The sequence below is a fragment of the Panicum virgatum genome, chromosome 8K, assembly GCF_016808335.1.
Source record: "Panicum virgatum strain AP13 chromosome 8K, P.virgatum_v5, whole genome shotgun sequence".
Taxonomy (NCBI): domain Eukaryota; kingdom Viridiplantae; phylum Streptophyta; class Magnoliopsida; order Poales; family Poaceae; genus Panicum; species Panicum virgatum.
In genome coordinates this window covers 50,692,188-50,718,590 of record NC_053143.1, presented here as the reverse complement: position 1 = coordinate 50,718,590, position 26,403 = coordinate 50,692,188, and the positions used below count along the sequence as shown (strand labels likewise).

The 26,403-nt window shown below is 44.0% G+C and overlaps 2 long non-coding RNA genes across 2 annotated transcripts; both read left to right on the top strand.

Moving 5' to 3' along the window:
* Nucleotides 1–1,063: 1,063 nt before the first annotated feature.
* LOC120645084 lies at nt 1,064–2,668 on the top strand. The gene is made up of 2 exons (XR_005664124.1): nt 1,064–1,729; nt 2,381–2,668. It is a non-coding gene; the product is annotated as an uncharacterized LOC120645084 (long non-coding RNA).
* A 1,319-nt stretch (nt 2,669–3,987) lies between these two features.
* Nucleotides 3,988–5,025, top strand: LOC120646392. Its single transcript, XR_005664413.1, has 2 exons — nt 3,988–4,121; nt 4,511–5,025. It is a non-coding gene; the product is annotated as an uncharacterized LOC120646392 (long non-coding RNA).
* Nucleotides 5,026–26,403: the final 21,378 nt, after the last annotated feature.

The following is a 26,403-nucleotide window of genomic DNA, read 5'->3' as shown; positions in this document are numbered from 1 at the left end:
TGCAGGACGGCGGCGAGGGCGTGGCGCGGCGGCGGCTCTGCGGGAGGACGGTGAGTGTGCGGCGCAGCGGCCGGCGAGCGGGACCGCGGGGAACGTGCGGCGGGGCCCTGCGGGACGGCGGCGAGCGGGGCCGCGGCGGCCCTGCAGGATGGCGGCGAGGGAGCGGCGCGGCGGCGGCCCTACAGGACGGCGACTAGGGAGCGGCGCGGCGGTGGCCCCGCAGGACGTCGGCGTGCTCGCCTAGCCCGCCTCGCCCGACACCGCGCGCCTTTCGCCTCCGGCCGGCCCGCCTCGCCTGACGCCGTGCGCCGCTCGCTTCCGGCCGCGCGCCGCCCGCCTTACCTAACGCCGTTTGCACCCTTACTCCTCCGTGCTGCCTCGCGGGGCTCTCTGGCCGCACGCCACCCGCTCCGCCCACATGCGCGCCGCTGGCTCCGCCCGCCCGCGCTTCGTCGGCTCTGCCCGCCAGCTAGCCACCACGGCCGCCTGCTCCGCCCACTCGCGTGCCGCCGGCTCCGCCCACCGCAGCCTCGCTCGCCGGAGTTGGGACGGAGGGGGGGCGCCAGCTGCTCGCCGGTGGTGTGGCAGAAGGGGCGGGGAGGGCGTGTGGCCGATGGGGGAGGCCGCTAACTCCAGGGGCGGCGGCGAGTGCGCAGTCCGCGAGCTCCAGGGGTGGCGGCCACGAGCTCCAGGGGGCGGTGGCGTCCGCGGCGGCCGCGAGCTCCAGTGGAAGGCGAGGAGGCAGGGGGCGGCGGTGAGCTCCGAAGAAGCAGGGGAGGCGTGGAGAGAGATAAAGAGAGAGAATGGGAGGGTGGGGGTGAAGGTAGAAGATAGCAATTTTAGAGGTTTTTTTTGCAAAAATTCATGCCACGTGGCGCCATGTCAAGAGGTATGGACCTAAGTGGCACAACTTAACAAGTTCAGGGTGTCAGATTTCGATTTTACAAGTTCGTGGACCTAATTGGCACATGAGGACAAGTTCGAGGGCCGCTGGTGTATTTAACTCTTTTGACTTTATAACATTCCGGAAAAATCCGGGATGTTACAACTTCCACGTCCACGCACTCAGACTAGGGATGCAATCAAACAAGCCTCTCAACATCAGCTCATGGAATCGTTCAACAAAGGAAGGTTTCCAACGCGGGTTAGTCATTGCTGACATGAACGTTAGGATGCGAGATGGTACGTAGTCATCTTCCGCGTCCATGTTCAGAACTTCAGACCATGGATACAATAATCAAACAAGCATCTCAACATCAGCTCATGCAATTCTTTCAACAAACGACGTTTCCATGGGTTAGTCATTGCTGACATGAACGTTAGGATGCGATGGTACGTTGTTTTATCTACACCTCTTACTACTGACTTGTCTGCATATGGATATTTTTCCAATGTTCGAATTTCGAAACGATGTGAACATATTGTAGAAAAAGGTGCACATCCAAGTTGGATAATTTTTTTTGGAATTCATAAAAATCATGTAGAGCAAACTGAGCTTGGTCAGTTGGTTAGCAGTACTAGTTCTCGCGTTATGATTCTGAATCTCAGGCTCTAACAGTCTGCACCGCGCCACAACCGTCCTCCAACTCCAAGGATGCACCGCGCCACAACCGTCCACACACTGCTCTGCCCACCATGTCGGCAAGGTCCTTCTTTCGCGCGGCCATGTTCCTGCTGGTCCAGCTAGCTGGCATCTACTTGGAACACGCAGCAGGGTTTCCGTCGGGTTGTAAGTGCCTAGCACCTCTTTCCTTGTTTGGTAGAGTAGGCCTTTCTATTGATTGCAAATGATGAACTAACCCCCCCCCCCCCCCCCTCGCGCAAGCATTTTTCACTTTCTCCATGAATTTATAGTAACAGATGAATGCCTATCTCGTGCAAGCAAATATCTTGTTGGTTGCTTTCATGAATTCGTTTACCCTTTCTTCTAGTTCCGCAACAACGTACAAACTAAAATATCCTCAATATCATATAGACCATTAGTATATACTCCCTCCATCTCATGAAAAGTGCAATCCTAACGTTTGGAAAAATTCCTTAAAGAGTGTAATCCTAAAAATTGAATCTCAACATCATATTTAATTTGTATACCAAAACTAACCGGATGTGTGGCAAACAAATGTGGGCATCAGTCTTTTCACACCACCACAAATCTATCTGGAAAAAATAGAATTCCACTTTTCTCCAAATTAATACATTAAAAATAGATTTTGTAGCTTATGAACTATATGAAAGGATTGGATGATTTTCTTTTTAATTATACATATGAAAGTACGGAGCTAATAACATGGATTTTGGAACAAGGCTTTTCCTGTAAGGAGAACACACGGTACGTTGATATATTACATCCTGATATTTTACCTTTTTCGATTATATGTAGGTACCAGAAACCCCAATCAGCCTACCGTGCCTTGCCCTCGGGGCTCTCCAAATCAGCCGTGTCATCGTCCACCATGTCCGCGTTCTTAGTTGCTAGGAGCAGCGTTGCAATGCACGTTTCAAACGGGTGAGAAAGGCTGACTCGAGTGGGAATGAATGCACAAGTTCCCTTGTCTATGCACGATTGTGAGATAAAAACATTTCTTTTCATGTACACGCACCTTCAATGGACGCAGACTTGTGTCATGTAGTGGGTACAGTTTTGTGAAAATTTATGAATGGTTAAATCCTCTGTGTACCGAGAGTAAAATATATTATTTTGAAACTTCATGTGTGTAGAACATATATTAAACGATCAACAAAGGATGTTTCCACCGAATAGATGCCGGTTAGTTATTGGTGACATGAATATTAGGATGTGATGGCACGTTGTTTTATCTACGCCTCTTACTATCTGATTTGTCTGCATATAGATATTTTCCAATTTTCAAAACTCTGTGAAATATTGTAGAAAAAAGTGCATATCCAAGTTGGGTATTTTTTTAAAAAATTCATAAGAAAACATTATGTAGGCAAACTGAGCTTGGTCTGTTGGTTAGCACCAATTCTCGCATTTTCTAAGATTTGTTCTAAGAATGAACCGTCATAATCTTCATGATTTTCCCTAAACATTAAATTATTTAATTTGGCAGATGGTAATCACAAATATTTTTTGTGTTTTTCATTCTGACCAAATGTATGAAATTAAATTATTGAGACAGTAGAGTCTGCCAGATTTACATTCAGGTACACAAAGCTAGGAAATGTTCAAATCTTTATTGAGAAATGAATTTGTTGATTTTTCTAAAGTGAACTTGTGTCATCTGCCTCTATCATATTGTTGTGTTGGATCATGTAGATCCATTTTTTTGGATAAACAGCACAAATTTTTTTTATTCCTTTCTTATTTCCAATATCTAAGATCAGAAGACCTCTACATGTTGTCGTTACATTTTCTTTATTTGCCGCATTTTTTCCAGCAAACTAGGAGGGAAAAAATTGCGCGTGCCTTGCAGGTTGTATCAGCAAAGATGACACGACAACGGTGCATCCAACTCAAGAATTGAGTCCGAACTACTGTTGGGCTTCTACAACTACAGTAAAAACGCACTCAAACTTCAAATGAGCGGCAGCGTGTGCTTTGGATCACAAGGCATATATACAACATATGGGTCCAGCTTGACTCACTACTGAAACTGAAATTTCCCTGTGTGCCGGTTAATTTTCCTTGTGTATCAAAGAAACCCACAGGAAAATTCAAATACTTAGGCCTATGTATGCTGCTCCTAAGTTTTGGTGGTCACATCACGTCGTACGACGACTACATTAAATGCATTCTGGTTTCTTCCATCTTATATTGCCTTTTCTTTTATAATAAGATATATATATATATATATATATATCATTACGATTTTGGAACTCCAGGATCTAACAGTCTGCACCACACCACAACCGTCCTTATATATATATATATATATATATATATATATATATATATATATATATATATATATATATATATATATATATATATATATATATATATATATATATATATATATATATATATATATATATCAACGTTATTATGCCCGCCATGTCGGCAAGATCTTGCTTTTTCACGGCCATGTTCCTGTTGGTCCAGTTGTTTGGCATCTTCCTGCTACACGCACCACGGGCTATGGCAAGATCGGCGCCCGGTTGTATGTGCCTACTGCCTTTGTATACCTTTTTTCTTATTTGGTAGAGTAGGCCTTTCTATTCATTGCAGATGATGAACTAGTCTGATGGCCCTCACTTGCACAAGCATTTTTTAGAAACGGTTTTTGTCGCTATTTAGTCATCCATGGCCTTTCAACACTAGAATTCTAAAGGTTTTAGAGATAGTAAGATTAAAACGTTAAAAATAGTTTTTGTAGCGTATGAACTATATGAAAGGATCGGATGATTTCCTTATCAATTATAAATATGAAAGTATGGAGCTAATAATATAGATACACATGGATTTTGGAACAAGGCTTTTTCTATAAGGAAAACACACGGTACGGTGATAAATTACATCCTGATATTTTACCTTTTCGATTATGTGTAGGTACCGGAAACCCCAATCAGAATTCCTTGTCTTGCCCTCCGGACCCTCGAAATGAGCCGTGTTATCATCCACCATGTCCGAATTCTTAGTTGTCAGGAGCAGCTAGCATTGCAATGCACGTTTTCAAACGGGTGACAAAGGCTGACTCGAGTGGGAATGGATGGATAAGTTCCCTTGTCTCTCTGCGCATGCATGCATGATTGTGAGATAAAAATATATCTTTCCTGGTCCACCTTCCAAGGGTGCAGACTTGTGTCATGTAGTGGGTACAGTTTTATGAAAATTTATAATGTCTAAATCTTCTGTGTACTGAGAATAAAATATATTATTTTGATACTTCATGTGTGTAGATCGTATTAAATGATGTATGAAGTTTTTGACCTAATATTTGTTGGCGAAATGGCCTTGCCCATTTAGAGGCAGCACTTAACTTAGGGTTCAATGATGTATTTGTAAGAATGCCTGAGCGTGGCAATGAATAATGCTGCATATGAATAAAATGAAAATTCAAGATATTTGCAACTGCCCAATACATGGGCCAGTGTTGGGCCGGACTGAATTTGCTGGCGGATGGCTAATGTAGCATGGCAGTTATTGCAGCATAGCACACAGTATTTCCCAGTTTAGTCCCATACTGGAAGCGAATGGAGAGACAGATCTGTTTGTTTAAGAAAAAAAATTCAATTTACTCCCCTCAACTATAGCCAAAGTCTGGATAACCCCCTAAACTATAACTTAGTTCAATTTACCCCCTAAACTATGTCATTTAGTTTACTTTACTCCATAACATAATTTATCTTTTTTGTTTCTCCTTACACAAGTTGAATTTTAATTTCAAATTCTGCAGAGTAGTAGTGGACATCACAATACATATTTAGAAAAAGTTTTATAATTTTTCCCATTAGTTTTCATATAATTTTGAACTCTAACGACCAATTTATTATTAAATATCCTAACATATCAAAATAATGATAAAAATATGATTTATTTTTCTAACATGTGTTATGGTCTGTATTATCATGTTGTAAAATTTTAACTTAAAACTCCATCTATGCATGGAGAAATGAAAAAGACAAATTACAGTAGGGGGTAATTTGAACCAAATGGGATAGTTTGAGGGGTAAAATGAACCAAAAAATAGTGGGCTAGGGAGCTCAGGCTCGGGGTGGGGGCAAGAGTGGAGATGTGAAAATGAAATTGGCTTCGACGGACGGTTTCAGCGGCGACGCGTGGCTCGACACCGACATCGAGACGGCGACGGCACAAGCGGAGGACGGCAGGAGCGCGTGGCAGCCGCGCGAGGTGCCAGAAAGGAGCGGTTTCGGACAAAACCAGGGGCGTGCAGGGCGGGTTTGGCTAGGGGCACGGCGCGTGGCCGGCCAGTGGCCGCACCGGCGCACGGACGCCGTTACGGCGAGAAACAGAGGAGGAAGAGAGATGGAGATGGTGGTGATGGCAGTTTTGTAAATAACTCAAAGTTTCAAAGTCCAATTTGTAAACTCAGCTTTTCTCCATCTTCATGGCCTTAAATGAAAAACTTTTGAATACCAAACTTGCTTAAAGTTTCGAGATCTACAACTTTCGTTTTAGGCACATTTCCATTTGAATGGTGGTTTGAAATTTAAAATTTGAAACTTGAGTGCATTTGAAAATGTCCTATACACTTCGGAATTCAACTTTTCCTCCCACTTTTGTGTGGCAACTCGAACAATTTTGAACATGAAAGTTGTTCATCATTCGAAAACCTATAACATTGGTTTTGGGCAAAAGTCTATTTAAGCAATGGTTTGAAATTTATTTTTAAACCTGTTTGTTACAATTTGAAATATAATTTAAACGTTTAAAAACTATAATTTGAAGAACTCGTCATTTCATATGTTAAAGTACTAACAAACTTTATTGAATGCCTTTACATGATTAATATTAGTACTAACCGTCATGTTAAACATATAATTAACCCTAATTACAGGTGATTAACACCTGGGTGTTACACTTTTAAAACTATGAGAAAATTGTTTCTTTATTTTTAATTTTAATCCCATACTGAAATTCAAAAATTTCAGGGTGTGACAGCCGGTAAGTCATTAGTGACATGAATACTAGGATGCGATGATACGTTGTTTTATCTACCCCTCTTACTATCTGACTTGTCCGCATATAGATATTTTCCCATATTCAAAACTCTGTGAAATATTGTAGAAAAAAGTGCATACCCAAGTTGGATTTTTTAAAAAAAATCATAAAAAAACTTTATGTAGGCAAACTGAGCTTGGTTAGTTGGTTAGCACCAATTCTCGCATTTTCTAAGATTTATTCTAAGAATAAACAGTCATAATCTACATAATTTTCCCTAAACCTTAAATGATTTAATTTGGCAGATGATAGTCCTAAATATTTTTTGTGTTTTTATTCTGACCAAATGTATGAAATTAAGTTATTGGGATAGTAGAGTCTGCCAGATTTACATTCAGGTACACAAAGCTAGGAAATGTTCAAATCCTTATTGGGAAATGAATTTGTTGGTTTTTTCTAGAGTGAAATTGTGTCATTTGCCGCTAGCTATCATTGTAACACCCCAGGTATTATGCAACTCTAGGATGCTACACAACCACACTACAAGATGCCGAAAAAGAAAATTTCGACAGCATAATAAATCTTGAAATGAGTACAATGCGGAAGCAACAATAGATAGACAAAATATTGATGCGTTATACTCCAACTGAACAACTCTAATTTTAACAAACATAAGCAAAGGGCTTTCTACAAACTCGGACTCAGGAGGAACCCAGTCTTAGCATTATGATGTATAAGTGTAGGATTTGCAACTAACCCATTTTCCCATGCTCTCTTTAAGGCCAACCTGGGGGAGAAAAAAAAAAGAGGTGAGATTGAATAATCTCAGCAAGTAAACTACTCTAACAAGTTATTTAAACCACAATAGATTAATTAACTATTTGAGAAAGTAGCAAATATCAAAAGATAGTTCCACCGTTCGCCAGATATGCCAAGAGCATAGCAAGGGTAAGATAATATTATTTTGATATAGAGCTACTAATAATGAATAAGGTAAGATCAAATAGGATGATGGTAAGCAACCCTTAGCACAACCATAACATATAGATCTCCGTAACAACTAGAAATAAAAGTAGCAATGTACTAATCATATATTAATAAAAAAGGAACAATATTTGTAATCCAATTAGAGTGCAAAGGAATGCAAGGAAGCAACACATACATAATCTCCATAATCCTGTATTTCAAACAAAATGCCCATCATCGTGGAGAAGCATCACTATCAAATTAATTTCGTTGCAACCATATCAACCAATATCCAAATATTCATGCAATAAAGAAATTGAATGTAAGAGGCACTAATATGGTATATCCAACTTTATCGGTTAACAGCTTTTCTGTATAGGCGGCATCGATTAAACTGGTGGTTGACCGTCAGTTTAATCGGTCACTCTGACTGAAGTAGCCGTTGCACTTTGACAGATTTAGTCTGTCAACTGACGAGTTGAACCGACGCACTGTTTCGATGGGCGTCGGTTCAACCGGTGTTGAAGGATGAGCCCCTGCGCACTTGACATCGTCTCTAGGTAATAGTACACTTAATGCACCGATACTTTTCTTGAGACTATCGGTTAAACCAGTGCAAGCTTTGACAGATTTAGTCTATCAATTGACGAGTATAATCTGTCAATAGACTGATGTTTCTTTTATTTCCTAGTCAATTCAACCGGTCTTCAAGCCATCTTCTCATGCTCTCTGGACAATACCCCGACTAATGCACCAATGCCTCATTTTATGACCGTCGGTTCAACCGGTCACAGTGGCATTTCTCCACTTGACTCGGCACAGCTAGGCCTATTGCTCCGACGACACCGCGTCGGTCTATCCGGTGCCAATTGGTTTAACCGGTGCTGGGTCATCGGTTAAACCGGTGCTACTGTTTTCACCAATTTGGTCTGTCAATTGATGAGTTTAGTCTGTCAAATGACCGATTTAGTCTATCAATGCTTTCTGCTTGTTTTGCTTCGTTTCTTCGCATGTTTGATCATTTGAATGGCTTAATTACATCCTTGGGACCTAATAGCCACCTTCAAAGTAAATCTTGATAACATATTAGTCTCATTAATTGTGTTGTCATTCTATCACCGAAATCACTCGAAATGTCCTAAATGGAGCCATGTTTGTTACAGAATGCATGTAATACGGACAGAGCAAGCTGATTGTACTTCCCAAGGCTGCTAATGTGGATTATAATGAGAATTAAAGCATTTTCCCATGGCTTTCTTCATCATGCCATCTCCTTCCTCTTGTTCTTCCTCTTGGCCGACGTGTCGATCCCGCCACTTGATGGGGCCGTCCAACACCGCCGCTCGAGTCGCCTCCCATTGTGGTTGTCGGGTCGCATCAGCGATGGCGCTAGTGTGTGTCATTTTCATTCAAGCGGTGCACGCGCTAGTGGACGTGGTGAGCGGGTCGGAGGGCAGCACAGATGGCCCGAGAGCGGGGTTAGACCAGATAGATTGAGAGAAGAGGGAGATAAATGAGGCAGGAAACGTACAGTCAGCGTGTCAACCTTTTGTGCAAATGGAGGAAGCATTTAAGATCTGATATACATTTCAGCTAGCGTGTTAATACTAAGATATTTTGTGTGTTAATCCAAGCTATACTAACACTAGATATTTTGTTTCGACATGTTGTAGTTTGATTATTGCCGACAGGCCATTGTGCACGTTCACATCATGGACACAATGAAACAAAGCTTATTATGATTTATGGACATCAGCTCTTGGAGTCTTCGGAGAACGGTTCTTTTCAAGATCAGTCGCCGGTCAGTCGTTGACGGCTATGATGCAAAGGTATGACGTGTGACACACGCTTCTCCAAGAATTCTATTGCCGGCCGGTCAGTCATCGGGGACGCATCTTCCACCACTACTGCAAAAAGTTGATTTGTCCCGGTTGGGAAACCCTGTTGTCCCGGTTTCCCAACCGGGAACGCCAGTCCGGGACAAAAGGGGGTGCCCTTTTGTCCCGGGTCTGGCAACCGGGACAATGGTAACACCAATCGAGACAAAAGATGCTGCCAGCGCCCACGTGACTGGCGCCCAACTATCTAGCGTGTTACTAACCGAGACAAAAGGTTCTTTTTTTTCCTGTTTTCCTTTTCTCAATTCTTTTTCTATTTCAATTATAGTTTTGCATTTCAATTAAACTTATGTATTGGAATTCAGTGTGTATGATCTCCACTAATATATATATAGTTACTTATATAATATTTGTCCTAGATAGTTTTCATATATAAATTAATTCACTTATATATATATGTATACACATATATATATTATTGGAGTGCTTATATATATAATGCATACAAACTCATAAATAGAAATTTAATACATACACACATATATATTTACATAGGTATATTCGTTCTTAATTACATATATACGCGTATATTATCATATTTGTTGCGATTGTCAATATTAGATAGTCCATCATAATAGAATTCGCCTTTTGGATCGAGAACTTGCTCAACAATAAATCCGGACAATTGTTCTTGAATCGCCATAATCTTTTCCTCCGGTATGAGTTTATCGCGCATCTCCTCGACCTATGGAAAAAGGGGATAATTGATTTCGACTAATTAAAATACGAGTTCAAATATTAACAAGTTTTTTACTTACTTCCTCCTCCCAATCTGTCCAGCCCTTTGGAGGACCTAACAGACCATGGATGTTCTCGCATACATAGTATGCGCATAATACAGTGCCTTGTTTCTGCCTCATACACTTTAAGAGAGAAGAAATTATCAGGTATTTACATGAATATATAATAAAACTAATGAATCGTGCAACGAATCATCCAAGTGCGTACCGCAAAATCTGTCTTGATCTTCAATTTCTTGTCAAATTTGCCTGGATGATTTTTAGCGAATTCTTTCCAAATCCTGTGCATGATTAGAACAATTATAGTCAAGTAACAAAGTGATTCAAATTATCGGTCATCGACGGAGTAGTGGTAGAATTACTTTTTCATCATGTTAAGAAGATTTTCGTATTGTTCTGGAGGTCTCCTCAATGAGTCCATAACCACAAGTAGGCTCTTCTCGGGAATTATGACAATTAGGACCCAGTGTTCACTGCAAGATTATACGGAGGCAGTTCTTGGTAGTTAAGGTTTAAACAATTCGATTATAGAATAGAAAGAGTTAGACGGAAGGAATCACTCACGCAAAGTTGTAAGGAAACAATATCATTTTCTTGTTGTGATGAACGCTTATGTACTTGAACAAGTTTTGGTATAGCTCATCGGCAGTGTCGCGTAGAATCCTCCAATTACAAGTAATTGGGTCGATGAAGCCGAGGTGAGAGTATCCCTTTCTCCTGCAAGTTTGTATCACCAGTCTACATGATACTGAATAAATCAAGAGATCAGTATGTTGAGATCATGCAAAACAATACGTAAGGAGAGTAAAATACTTACAGAACCCACAAGCCGACCATAGAGATGTCGAGGGCCTCCTGATGGAATAGTTGGTAAATTTCTTCCCAGTTTATCCATATAATGGCCTCCCCCCGTAAGAAATCATCATCTTTAATCTTTGCGCCCTGCATGAAGATGCAATCGGCCATCGCATGCATGTAGTGCTAGTGCAGCTTATACATTTGCGTTGGAAGCACGGACACTACTTCGGGGGGGGGGGGGGGTACAAGAGATTTGCCGATCTCATACGTCCATTTGACGACCACATCGGCCTTTGTAATATCTTCTCCCCCAGCAATCTGAGCCGCCGTCAGGTTTGATTCTTTCAAAAATCTAACAAAGTCTTGTTCTTGCGTTGTCTGTCCCACTACGAGAGGCTCTATCGATTGTTTCTTTTGGGCTCCGAGCTGTGGAACGTCCGACGACGACGACTTTAATTGTCTCTTCTTTTTCTCAGTAGTTTTGATAATTGTGCGTTCGTAGTCTGAAGGGGGTCTCTCGGAATGAATTTTCTCTTATTTGCTTCGCACATTCCCTTAAAAAATTTCAAATCTATCGGATTTATCACTTTCTCGGGCTCCGGCTTTGACTTCGGCTTGAAGTGCTCTTTAACTCTTTCTTGAGTTATCCGATCGCATTCTTCAAGGCTCATGTCCCAGGGTTTAATAGGAGCCTCCTTGGTTTTCTTCTCCTTTTCCTTCTTCTTTGGAGGCTCCTTAGCCGGTGCAGCTACCTTATTTGCCGGCGGCGTTTATGCTTCTTTGCCGGCGGCAGAGGGGTGACCATGGAGGCGACGGTGACGCTTGAGTGTTCATCGGCGCATGAGATGATGGTGATGGAGAATGTGCTGGTGAACCTTGCCGAGACAGTGCTGCCCTTGGGGAGTTTTGCGGAGATGCTGGCCTTGGAGAGGCATGCTGAGATGCTAGTCTTTGTGTTTGATCATCCGACTTTAGGACAACGTAGTGCTTATCCCATAGGATGCAGCCATGAATGGCTTCTGCTAGTGTCCTCTCCCCATCGCCTCCAGGAATATCAAGCTCGAGCGTCTCCTAACCCTGGCACACCTGCTCCACGCCAACTCTTGTGTATCCTGGCGGAATTTGCTGCCCGTGGTACACGTCGCCTGGTTGGGTTGGCATGGCGGTACCGTACGCAACAGTGAACATTAAGTTCTTAACGGTAGTCTGCAGGTCACAAAGTGTCCGCTGGGTGATCTCATCCACTGGAAATCACTGCGGGGCCGTCGCTTCAACTGCGGCCTGGATCCCCGTTGGCTCGGCGACGGCGACGTCTGTGGAAGCGCAGCTGCTTTTCCGCTGAGACAGATGATCGGCTGCGACATTAGGCTCTGGAGTTACCGTTTGCGCTTGCTGTTGCTGGATCATTACTATGGCCACTTGGCGTTGAACCTCTTCCTCCTGTCTTTGATCATGTGACATGAGCCGTTCCTCTAGCCTTCGCAAGTGCTCCCGCTCATCATTCTTTCTTCTTTGCCGGCTTCTATATGATTCAATGTAATCCCTGAACCCATACTTCCACGGAACCACGCCTTTGCCTCTTGTGCGGCCCGGATGCTCTGGATTCCCAAGGGCGTAAGTCAACTCGTCCCTCTCTCTATCCGGCTGGAATGTTCCCTCGGCCGCTGCTTGTATGGCCTCCTGTAGTCTCTGGGTTGCTCGCTGGATGTTTGGCCCATAGATGCAGTCACCAGTCAATGGGTCCAAGCTTCCCCCGTGACCATAAAACTAGGTCCTTGACCTTTCAGGCCAGTTCATGGTCGCAGGTTGGATGCCTCTGTCAAGCAGATCCTGCTTCATCTTCTCCCATTTGGGTATTGTAAGCTTGTAGCCTCCTTTGCCTAGAGTGTGATGGTACACTTTCTTCGAGGCGTTGTGTTTGGCCTTCTGCACCTTCTGAAGCCCAAGCTCTGAAGACTTGTATTCCACAAATGCATCCCAGTGACCCCTGAGCTTTTCAAGCTCGCCAGTAAATACGGGTGTGGTCCCGGTCTTGATATATTTCTTCGTCAAAATTTTCTTGAATGATTGCAGCTATTCGGCCATCTTACTCAGGGTCCAGCGCTTGCATATCTCTTCGGATTCTGCTGGAACCGTGAAGTTTTTCTTAAGCTCCCGCCAGCACCATTCTTTTTCTCTTTCGGGTACTGCATCCCGTTCCTCGCTTGGATTGGAAGCTTTCCAGAGCCTGAAGCTGATCGGGATGTGGTCCCTAACAATACATCCGAATTGTCTTATGAATTTTTTGGCGGCAACTTCTGGAGCGATCGGTTCGCCATCTGGACCAACTTCCGTTATAATGAACCACCCTTCCAGTTTTTTTGTTGGGACTCGCTTCGTCTTTTTCTGCTGCGACGATGATCCAGACGGCTATAAAAAAACATTCATAGTATTCATATAGATTCAGATGAAAATATGATTGTCACTACAAATAAGTATAGTTGTGATATGTACATTAGCACTTTGTTCAGTAGCAGCGTCATCCTGAATAGATGGTGGCTCAATTCCATCACCGGACATATTAAAATATATGTTGGTATTGCTGCCATCATCAGCTTGTTCAGGGACATCTCCTTGACCTTCGCCAATCATATTCAACAGGAACTGTTCGTCTTCCGCGTCTGTGTGTCGCGGGTCCATCGTAACTAAAATATAAATACAAATAAAACCCTTAAACAAATTCTCTAAATACTCCACATATTTAGATCGGTAACGATCGGAAACTATTCGGTCGGTATCGGTAACGATCGGAAACTATCGGAAATGATTCGGTCGGTATCGGTAACGATCGGAAACTATCGGAAATTATTCGGTCGGGATCGGTAACGATCGGAAACTATCGGAAACGATTCGGTCGAGAAGTAATATAAATGACATAATTAAATAATAAATACATGATAAATTAAAGGCTTTGAATGACATAATTAAATAATAAATACATTATACACTCTCTAATTCTCTAATACATTATACACTCTCTATTTAAATAATTAAAAGCATTTCCTTCTCTATTTCTCTCTAAATTCTCCATAATTCTCACTATATCTAATAACTAAATTCTAGATAATATCAAATACTGCAAACCTTATACCTTAATTAAATTCAACAAAAATATCTCTATAATTAAATTGTAGATTAATATTTAATAATAGAAAAAATAATATATATATATATAATTCTATAGTAAAAGAAAAAAAAGGAATGGCCGGCGGCCGGCCCATACCATGTCGGGGACAAGGACGACGGAGCGGCGTCGGCGTCGAGGCGTGCCGGCGGGTGGAGTAGCGGCGAGGCGGCGGCGTAGCGACATCGAGGCGTAGCCGGCGGCGCGCAGGGGCGGGGGCGGCGGCGTCGAGGCACACGACGGCCGGCGCGGTGGAGGCGGGGCCGGAGCGGGCCAGGGGAGGCACGCACAGGGTGGAGGACACGGCGGCGAACCTCACCGGCGACTCCAAAGGGGCGGAACGGCGGCGTGGAGGTGGCCCGACGGCACTCGGGCGGCAGATCGAGCTCGGGCGCGCGGCGCTCGTGGGGGACGATGGGGGACGTCGATGGTGCTCGGGGACGGCGGAGCTCGGCACCGACGGCGCGATGGGACGGCGGAGCTCAGCACCGACGGCGCTCGGGGACGGCGGCGGCGGCGAGCAGGAGGCACAGTGGGAGCAAGGGACGACGGCGGCGCGACGCAGATCAAGAAAACCACCAAGTGTTGGGGAAGGGGGAGGAAGAAGGGAGATATAGGGGTGGGGGCCTTTTGTCCCGGGTGGAGCCACGACCCGGGACAAAAGGGGGGCCTTTTGTCCCAGGTGAAGCCACCACCCGGGATAAAAAGGTCTTTTGTCCCGGGTCGTGGCTCCACCCGGGATAAAAGGTATTTTTGGGCGGGCCGGGAAAATTCCCAGCCCGCGGCCCACCTTTAGTCCCGGGTGGATCTACCACCCGGGACAAAAGGGGTCCGTTTTCCCTCATTCCCGCCAAATCTTATGTTTGTTTTTGTTTTTTTTACTTCTCTTTTAAAATAGGCTTTCATTTGTTAATTCAGTTAATAAATTTTGATTCCAAAAATTATGGAACAAAATTTCTTATCTCTATATAAACTTGATACACGCAGCAAAAATAATTAATTTTTATTCAAGTGATTGGGTCAACGAAATATCTAATTTTTTTGAAATCATATTTGTTATTTTGACCATGCAAAAATATATTAGGTGAAATTTTTTCCAAACAGTTGCTTTTCGACAGAAAGTGGATTCTATCACGATATTAACGTTTAAAAAGTGAATTTTACATAAAATTAAGTAATTTCATGATATTAATGAGTAGTGTGTGAGTTTGAGAGATAGTGTGTGTTAACGAGAGAGTATAGTGTGTTAATGTGAATGTAATTTCATGAAATAAATAAAATTAGTTCAGTAATCCATTATTGAATTAAAATTATAATTGAGTCAGGTAATTAAGTGAAAAATATAAAAAATGTTATATATAACACATAAAGTATAATTGTACAGTACATATATAATAAAAGTATTCGAATTGCGATTACGTTTTTATACAATAATATAAAATGATTCAAGTACATGAAGGATTAGCAGTAACAGACTTTCTCTTCACAAATGTCCCTTGATTATGATCACGGCGCAAGTATGGAGCATCATCATTGGCTAGCAGGATGCATGGATCAGCATTTACTTCGAAAGGTGGAATGGCAACAAAATTATTATATTCTTCTGACAAGTCTGTCTTGTCCTCCACTCCAACGATGTTTCTCTTTCCTGATAGAACTATGTGTCGCTTAGGCTCATCCTTTTGCTTGTTTATCCCCTTCTTTGGCTTGCTGGACATGTCCTTAATGTAGAAAACCTGAGCGACATCCTGGACTAGGACAAATGGCTCGTCTCTATACCCAAGATTGTTGAGATCAACTATTGTTATCCCGTACTCATCTTTTGTTACCCCTCCTCCACATAGCTTAACCCATTGGCAACGAAATAGAGGCACCTTGAAATTGGGACCGTAATCCAGCTCCCATATCTCTTCAATGTAGCCGTAATATGTGTCTTTTTTTCCATTATTGTCCGTGGCATCCATACGAACACCGCTGTTTTGGTTGGTACTCTTTTTATCTTGGGCTATCGTATAAAATGTGTTTCCATTTATCTCGTACCCTTGGTATGTTAAGATATTCCAAGATGGTCCCCTAGCCAATAAGAACAGTTGTTCACTTATATCCATGTTATGCATTAGATGCTTCCGCAACCAGCTGCAGAAAGTGTTCATGTGATCACGTGTAATCCATGCCTCAGACTTTTTCGGGAAATTAGAGAGCAGAATTTTCTTGTGTTCCTCAATATATGGGTCAACCAAGGATGATTGTTGAAGAACCGTATAATGCGCTTTCTTGAATGAGAAATCATCTGTGCAGACATAAGATTTCTTTCCTAATGTACCCTTTCCAGTTAGTCTCCCCTCATATCGCGATTTAGGGACTCCAATCGGTTTAAGGTCATCAATAAAGTCAACACAAAAGTCAATGACCTCCTCAGTTCCGTAGGCACTGGCGATGCTTCCTTCTGGACAAACTCGATTACAAACACATTTCTTGAGTACCCCCATAAACCTTTCGAATGGGAACATGTTGTGTAGAAATACTGGTCCGAGGATATCAATCTCTTTCACAAGGTGCACTAGAAGATGTGTCATGATGTTGAAGAAAGATGGTGGAAATATCAGCTCAAAGCCAACAAGACATTGCACCACATCGTTTTGCAGCTTTATCAAATTCTCCGGGTCAATTATCTTCTGAGAAACTGCGTTGAGGAAGGCACATATATTCACGATGGTTAACCGGATGTTATTAGGCAGAATCTATAACATCCCAGTTTTCATCACGATTAAGGGGGAGTGTTGAAATATATAATGCAAACTCCTAGAAGGTTCTATAAAAATAAGGATAAACCATGGCAAAAAAATTTTCACCATGACAAGCTTCTAGAATGTTCCACAAGAATCATAAGAAGACATGAAGCTTGGATATTTTCTTGTCATGGTAAAATTTAGAATTTTCTAGAAATAGATATTTGTAGGGAACTTAGATATTTGTAGGGAACTTAGATATTTATAGGGAACTTCCTAGAGTGTGACATGTGTCACTCATCCAAGAGGGTATGAGTGCCTATATAAGGAGGGTGCCACCCCTTGCCATGCCATACTACTCCACTCCATCCCACACACATCCAAGGGCATGGTAGAAGTGAGCATAGGTAGAGTGTGCTAGGTGTGTGTTCCTTTATTGCTCCAATAAGGTAAGCGTCTTTATAAGTGTTAGTCTCCCGATTTAGCTTAGCACTTAGTGTATAAGTTGTGATCCATCGAAGGTTGGCTCTGTCACCCGGGATCACAAAAGGGTCTGGGCTTCATTGAAGGTTGGCTCTGCCTCCCGGAAGCAAAAGGCGGCTCTGCCGTCAAAAGGACCGATACACTAAGTAACTAGAAGCTGACCGACTCTAAAGTGAGTTGGTGTAGATCCTCAACTTAGTAGGGCCATCTCAATTTCCAACAATCACTAAAATAAAACTTATGTTGCAATTAAACTAGTAACGTAAAATAATACTAATGTTATACAAGGTATTACATAACTACTAAGTAAACTATTTTATACTCTTGCCTTGCGTTAGTACATTCGTTCCCTCCAGTAACCAGCATACACATGCTTGCACCTACGACAAAAATCATCTCGTCTCTTTCCATAAAAGCCTCTCGAGTCACCGTACCATGCCATAATTCCCAGACAATCATGACAGCGCCTACCTCCTTTGCCATAACTTCATCATTCCCTGGAAGCCACAGAGTACCCACACCATTGACCTTGAAATGACCCGTCTTGGCAGCACCCACATCGCTATAAATCGGGGTCGCCACGCACAGTGCCGGCCGAGATTTTTTCCGCCGAACCGCCTCACCCGCTCGCTCTCGCTCGCGCACGCGCGACACGCCGGCCCCAAGACGGGACCGCGCCCCGCCGCCGGCATCACACCGTGCCGCCCACCCCCGCGTCCCCACCTCGCCCACGCCGCTGCAGCGTCCTCGCCAGCTTTGCCGCCTCGGCGCTCGCGCCTTCAGTGCTGCCACTATTCGTGTTGACGACGAGCTACCGCAGCCCACGCCATCGCCCGTCCCCGCGCGACGCCGCTGCTGCTCTCCTCGCCTATAAAAGGGAGCGAGGCCATGACGAGCCCCGTCACCAGCCCAAGCACACTGAGCCGCTTCGCTCCGCTAGCTGAACCACTCCTCACGAGCCCAGCTCACTCATGAGATGAAGCTCCAACAATTGGCCCTCTTCCTCGAGCTGTTCCGCGCCAAGGTGAGATGGCAGGCAGCTCCCCCGACCATTAACTCCACAACACTAATAAAGGCCCAAAACACCCACCAGGCCGTGAGCACTTAATCCAAATCATTATTCCAATCAATACTGTAAACTCAATATCTCCTTCATATCAACTCCTATTCACGTAACTCTTTTTCCTTAACTCTCCTCAAATCATATACTATCTATTCCTCCTATTTTCATCTCCATTTGAGCTTATTTTATTGCTTGCTTGTGTTTGTTTGCCGGTTGTGTTGTTTTCACCCGTAGATCACGGAGTGACCGAGGAGGAGTTTGCCAAGGAGCCAGAAGACCCGTACCGCGAGCAAGAAGCCACCGCCGCCGACGCGTACGAAAGCGAAGGCAAGTTTCATCGACCCCTACGTGAGCGGTTGCATCCATGTGAGGACATTTAGCTGTAGCCTGGGTCTAGGATCGATTACATATACCAGTACTTGAGTGGTTGAGTGTGCTCATGCATGCATCTGAGTAGTCATGCATATCCAGAGCTGAGAATAAGATACGAAGGGATCTGGCTGAGACCAGGGCAGCTGGGTATGCTGGAGCCGGCGCTACCGTGGTGGTAGACTGGTAGGTGAGTGCTACCGTGGTGGTAGGCTCGAGTTGACATGTTGATGGATGGTTGCTTCCCTGGTGAACCATAAGGACCGAGTTGTTTTGATATCTCACCTAGCATACTTTAGTACGACCACAGATTCCGGTATGGGCCGAACTTAGCCTAATCCCACTGGTTAGCCTGACGGTCGAAGGGATGGTTTATGGGTATGGACCATTGGGGTCAGGGCCCGAGGGTTTGTGCGACCGGGCTGGGGCGTGACCACGGCTGGGTGTCGGCTATGTCGGTTGTCTGTTCGGGCAGTCGAGCATGTGGGTACAGTGTACGACCTTTGCAGAGTGTATAATCCATTCGAATGGTCCGTGTCCACTGTATGGACAGGCTACGGTGTGGTCCTGACAACTAGTGAGCTACCTACTGTGGGTTGTGTCGGGAAGGGGTTGCATACCATTAGTTGCATTTCTAATGCATTGTGTTCAATGTGCGTCGTGCATGTCATTTCCCCTCCTGTAGGGTGAGGTTGAGCTTGCTGAGTACTTTTGTACTCACCCCTGTTGATTTTTCTCCAGAGGATCCTGACTTTGTGCCAGAAGACTACGAGTAGATCGTGTCCGCACCCAAGCTGATCGAGTGGAGCCGTGATGGATGAAGAGCTAGTCTTCCCTGCCGTCATGCTAGTCGTTATCCTATGGTTGTTCTGTGTAGCGTTGTGTTGTCACTTCACCCCTCGTGTACGTGTTGAATAAAGCTCTGTATGACTCTGGACTCCACTTGATGTAACATGTATTATGCCGGAGACCTTATTCGGTAATTAATACATGGTTTAGCCTTGATCTTCAGGTCGGGGCGCTTCAGAATCCCCCGTAGCACAACCGGAAGAAGTTCGGTCATAAGCAAATGGCAGTCATGGGACTTGAGATTTGTAAATTTCTTCTCTGCCAAATTTAAGATTCCTTTTATATTGGATGAGTATCCAGATGGAACCTTATACTGCTCAAGCAGTCAAACATGGTTTCTTTCTCTTCCTTGCTAAGAGTATAGCTGGCAGGACTTAAGTATTGTCGTCCATTATCTCGCTGTTGTGGATTAAGGCATCTCGTTCTTCCATACGTTGCAATTCTTGACGTGCTTCTACTGTATTTTTTGTCTTTCCGTACACTCCCAAGAATGCTATCAGGTTGACGCAAAAATTCTTCGTGAGGTGCATCACATCAATTGCAAGACGAACATCTAAGACTTCCCAATATGGTAGCTCCCAAAATATATATTTCTTCTTCCACATGGGTGCCATTCCGTTTTCGTTCGGAACAGGTTGGCTACCAGATCCCTTTCCAAAAATAACTTCTAGATCTTTTACCATATTGAAGACATCTTTACCACTACGGTGCATCGGTTTTGTTCGGTGGTCCGCTTGGCCTTTGAAATGCTTGCCCTTCTTTCGTACCGCATGCCTGATGGGAAGAAACCGACGATGACCCATATATACAACCTTCTTATAGTGAGTCAACCATATATTATCGGTATCATCTAAACAGTGTGTGCATGCTATGTATCCCTTGTTCGAATGTCCTGACAAGTTACTAAGAGCAGGCCAGTCATTGATCGTTACGAACAGCAATGCTCGTAGGTTGAAGTTTTCCTGTTTTTATTCATCCCACATCTGTACACCTTCATCGCCCCAGTGCAATAAGAGCTCTTCGACCAATGGTCTTAGGTACACATCAATGTCATTTCCGGACTGCTTTGGACCCGGGATAAGCACTGGCGTCATGATGAACTATCGTTTCATGCAGAGCCATGGTGGAAGATTGTACATACAAAGAGTCACAGGCCAAGTGCTATGACCACCGCTCATCTCACCAAAAGGATTCATGCCATCCGTACTCAAACCTAACCTTATGTTTCTCGCATCCAAATCAAATTCAGGGTATGTTCTATCTATTTTTCTCCACTGCGACCCATCAGCGGGGTGTCTCAACATTGAGTCTTTCTTGCGTTCCTCTTTGTGCCATCGCATCAACTTAGTATTATCTTTATTTCTAAACAGACGCTTCAAACGTGGTATTATAGGCGAATACCACATGACCTTCGCAGGAACTCTCTTCCGGGGAGGCTCCCCCTCGACATCTCCAGGATCATCTTTTCTAATCTTGTAACGCAATGCAATGCATACGGGACATGCATCCAAATTATCGTACTCGCCTCGGTAGAGGATGCAGTCGTTGGGACATGTATGTATCTTTTGCACTTCCAATCCTAAAGGGCAAACAAGTTGTTTGGCTTCATACGTTGTGGCAGGCAATTCGTTGTCCTTAGGAAGTATTTTTTTAACAAGTTTGAGTAATTCACCAAATCCCTTGTCGGATACACCATTTGTCGCCTTCTATTGCAGCAACTCCAAGGTGGTGCCAAGTTTCTTCAATCCATTTTGACAATCTGGGTTACGGTGGTCCTCTAACAACTTCTGGAACTTCAACCTCTCTGTTTCACTCTCACAGTATGCCTGCACATTGTGCAATGCCTGCCCCAGATCGTCGCTGGGATCATTTTCTGCTACATCTACTTCAGGCTCTTCCATGGGAATATCGTCATCGAATGCACCGATTCTAGCATTCCCGGGAAAGTGGTCGTCAAAATCTTCTTCTTCATTGTCTTCCATGGTAACCCTCTGTTCTCCGTGATTCGTCCAACAAACATACTTCTCCATGAAACCATTTGCGAAAATGTGACTGTGTAGGATTCTTGAAGATGAGTAATCCTTGTTATTGTTGCAATGAACACACGGGCAGCACATAAAACTATTCTGCTTGTTTGCCTCAGCCACATACAAAAAATAATGCAGGCCATCAATGAATTCTTTCGAACGTCGGTCCGCATTGTACATCCATTGCCGGTCCATCTACATTTTAAATAAATCGATTTGAATTCTTTACATGTATCGAATAAATAAAATATATCAAACCTAAATTAAACTAAATGTAACATAACATGAATAATTAAAAGATATGCAATATCCATCATACATCTTGATTAATTAAAAGAAGTACTTAATCCATTATAGAACTTAACAAAGGAGTACTATACATGAAACTTAAAAATTCGGACAACAACACATAGGTCTTCAACCGTCCTTGCGTTGGAACGCAGAATGCTCTAATGGATTTCTTGCTGGCGCAGAAGAAGATGGCGGAGCTGAAACCTCCGAGTTTGGTGGTGACGAACCGTAACGCCGCAATAAATCCTCAAGATCAAACGGAGGTTCCTCGCCCCTTGCCATGCATTCTCTATATTCTTTTTCCAAATAACGGAGCGCTGCCCTATGAAAAGCACTAGGTTTTTTGGACCGACGACCTACTTGAGTTGTGCCCTTCTCTCTAGAAGGATAACGATCACCCCCACCGGTGCCACTCCCTCCAGCTGCTGAAGCCATATTTTACTGGAAAAATACATTTATTTTCCACAAAATTATAAATTCTTACCATTACAATGCAAAAATTATTTACTATTACAATTACAATGATCAGATTAATAACTCTTGCAAATAACAATGAAATCATATAAAAAGACGAAATGTATCATTAATCCTCAAGAAATCTCTAATTAATTAAAAGAAATCTCTATAACTTCTAATTACTTTGACACCCTTCAGTTCCAGGAGTACACTCTTTTCAATATCCAGAAACCCTCTAGAAGAAAAATAAACATTTATGTCTGAAAATGTATATGTCAGTAACCTCAACCCTGCGGTGATGACACTGCCTTTCGGGGAGACACGGTGTGGTACAAGGATGTCACCAATCGGCCAGTCGCAGCACCAACATTTACGATTAATAGGCACAGCACTTGGCACAGGCAGCATGCTCATTGATATGCTCTCAGTACAACAACGGCCATGCTGACTGCGTCAAATGATGTCTTCTTATCAATTGGAAGTGCTGGTGATGCGACCAACCGATTCGCGACGTCCTTATAGCGCATCGTGTATCCCCGAAAGGTAGTGCCATCACCGTTGGATGGAGATTAACGACGTACACTTGTTTCGAAATAAAGATTTTTTTAGCTCCTAGATGGTTTCAATGTGAGCCTGAATAAATACATCACTAGAGTGTCAAAATAATCCATTCATAATACAAAAAATTCTAATATACTCATTTCATTAATTCATTCATGAATACAAAAATCAACTAGCCATAATATGGTCATATATACAAGTACATCACATGAAGTGTCTACAATCATTCTAAAAATTTCTACTATCCACATACTCATCTAAATCTAAAAGAAAATCACATCTACATATGCAATCTAGCTAAATGTCCAAAAAATGAGCTAGCTACACATTTTCTCTATTTCTAAAGCATGAAATGAGCTATGCAAACCAAGGAAGAAGAGAAAAACAAGCCCCAAACCTTTAGCGCCGATGGATGGACAGGGAATCAAAGATATTCACAAATGTGGTGAAGAAATGAGCAATAACTCCTCTCTCCCGAGCCAAAAACAGCAAGAAACAAGTGAGCTGAATGGCTCGGGCGGGGGAGAGGGAAGGGGATAAGGGGGCGAAGGCCTTTTGTCCCAGTTGGAGCCACCAACCGAGACAAAACGCCCATGTCCCCCCTCCCCCCCCTCCGCTGGCCCGGCTAGCCGTTGCACCCGGGACAAAATACACCTATTGTCCCGGGCCCAAAATCTGCAGGGACAAATGACCTGGAACAAAGACCTATTATGTGCACGTTCACATGCTGATACATTGAATCGGCGTCTCTCAAGTGGTGGAGGTGGGCGCTGGTGTTTAAACGCCCATGGTACGTACCAAAGAATTTGACCTTGTTAGGCAGCCTCGTAGCCTGTACATTGAGTCAGTGGCTGAGGAATCAGTGGGGTGCAGAACGTGGTAGGCCTCGCGGGAGGTGAAAGGGTCAGCTGTGCTCACCGCTAAGTGCCACTGGTCCGGTGATTTCGGAGTTGGAGGGAGGCGAGGTAGCCGAACAACAAATGGCGTTCGGCGTCGGCAGCGAGGGTGAGCCGAGGCCGAAAATGACTAGACGGGCCGTACGAGCAGAAGGCTGCAAAGGACAGGTCAGGGTGCAGGCAGTGTGACAAAAGGGCGGGAAAGGCCAAAGCGAGCGTATCGCTTAGGAGCCAACGATCGTGCCAGAAGGAGGTCCTAGTGCCGTCCCCAACCTGAACGGCCGTGATACTCTGGTAACGCGGAAGCTCAGCGCGGACAATTTGTCCAAGGTATGAGTCGCCGTCCAAGTCTGTGGTATGTGAGAGAATGGTGGTATTTAGTACCGGTCGGGGTTTTGGCTCGGTACTAAATGGTTATTTACAGAGGAATGCATTTCTCCCTAGTCACGTATGATGCATAGGTAGGATGGTAAGAAAGCTACGCACGTGAGTGAGAATCCTCATAACTGCGCACATGCATTTACATGTGAAAAATTCGCGTGACTTGTGATGATGCGCGTGTGCGGGAGTCCTAGGGCTTTGTAATATTTTTTCTATTTTCTGGGTGGCGAGTTTAGTATCGGTCGCTGCGACCGGTACAAACAACCCCTCCAGTTAGTACCGGCTAAGCGGTACTGGTCAGCCCGATCAGTACTAACCATGCCATTTGCCCGATACTAGAAGCAGTTTCTCACGTAGTGTGCTAATGTAGATTATAGTGAGAACTAACGCATTTAATCCATGGTTTTTTTCTCCACCATGCCATCTTCCTCCTCTTGTTTTTCCTCTTGAGCGACATATGGATCCCGCCACTTGATGGGGCTGGGGCCGTCCAACGCCGCCGCTCGGGTCGCCTCCCGTTGTGGTGGTCGGGTCGCATCAGCGATGGCACTAGTGTGCGTCATTTTCATTCATGCAGTGCACGCGCTAGTGGACATGGTGAGCGGGTCAGAGGGCAGCACAGATAGCCCGAGAGTGGGGTTAGAACTGGAGAGATTGAGAGAAGAGGGAGATAAATGAGGCAGGAAACGTACAGTCAGCGTGTCAACCTTTTGTCAGTCAATTTGGTCTGTCAATTATCGAGTTTAGTCTTTCAATTGACCGATTTAGTGTGTCAATGCTTTTTGCTTGTTTTGCTTTATTTCTTCTCATATTTGATCATTTGAATGGCTTCGTTACATCCTTGGAACCTAATAGCCACCTTCAAAGTAAATCTTGATAAAATGTTAGTCTCATTAATTGTGTTGTCATTCGATCACCAAAATCACTCCAAATGGCCTAAATGGGGTCATATTCGTTACGGAATGCATGTAGTACGGACACAGCAAGCTGATTGTACTTCCTGAGGCTGCTAATGTGGATTATAATGAGAATTAAAGCATTTGCTCATGGCTTTCTTCATCACGCCATCTCCCTCCTCTTGTTCTTCCTCTTGGCCGACTAGTCGATCCCGCCACTTGATGGGACCGTCCAATGCCGCCGCTCGGGTCGCCTCCCAAGTGTGGTGGTCGGGTCGCATCAGTGATGGCGCCAGTGTGTGTCACTTTCATTCACGCGGTGCACACTCTAGTGGACGTGGTGAGCGGGTCGGAGGGCAGGGCAGATGGCCCGATAGCGGGGTTAGACTGGAGAGATTGAGAGAAGAGGGAGATGAATGAGGCAGGAAACGTACAATCAGCGTGTTAACTTTTGTGCAAATGGACGAAGGAAGCATTTAGATAGGTACCGTGCCAACCTTTGTGCGTCAGTCCAAGTTATATATTAATACCAGACACTACTACCATAAAAGTTTGTAGGGGCGGGTAAAAACATATTTTTAGAGGCGGGTAGAAAATCCGTGGCTAGTTCTCGCTGCTAAAAATACCCATTTTTCAGGGACGGAAAATGAACCCGCCCCTAAAAATCCATTTCCAGGGGCGGGCCACCCCCTCAACCGCTCCTGGAAATATATTTGTAGGGGCGGTCCACAAGCCCACCCGCCCCTACAAATGGATTTTCAGGGGCGGGCAGGGCGGTGACCCGCCCCTGAAAATGAATTTGCAGGGGCGGGTTAGCCCCTGAAATGAATTTCAGGCCCAAAAAAATTAGTAATTCATTTTTAATTCATTTCGCAGTGTTTTAAAATTTGAATTCCCACTTTATAAATCTGATCCAACACTCAAATAACAATGCAATCAAATATAATTTCTGAAGATAAAGAGTAGCAATATATACAAGCTGTTTAATGACAATAGTAGCTATACATCCATGCATATTACAAATTTGTAGCTACTGCATTGCTCGCATTCGTAGATAGATAAGATAGTTGCGGTCTCCAATCGTCCACCCTAGAACTTCATCAAAATATGCTAGTGCACGAACAAGTGCACTCTCCTCCGCTTCCCATTGGTTGCTACAGATAGAACTACAAATGTCAAACAATGGAGTGTTTAGCTGACTTGCCCTGCAGAAGGAGAGCTTTGCTTGAAACTTGCAATTGTGGAGAAAACATG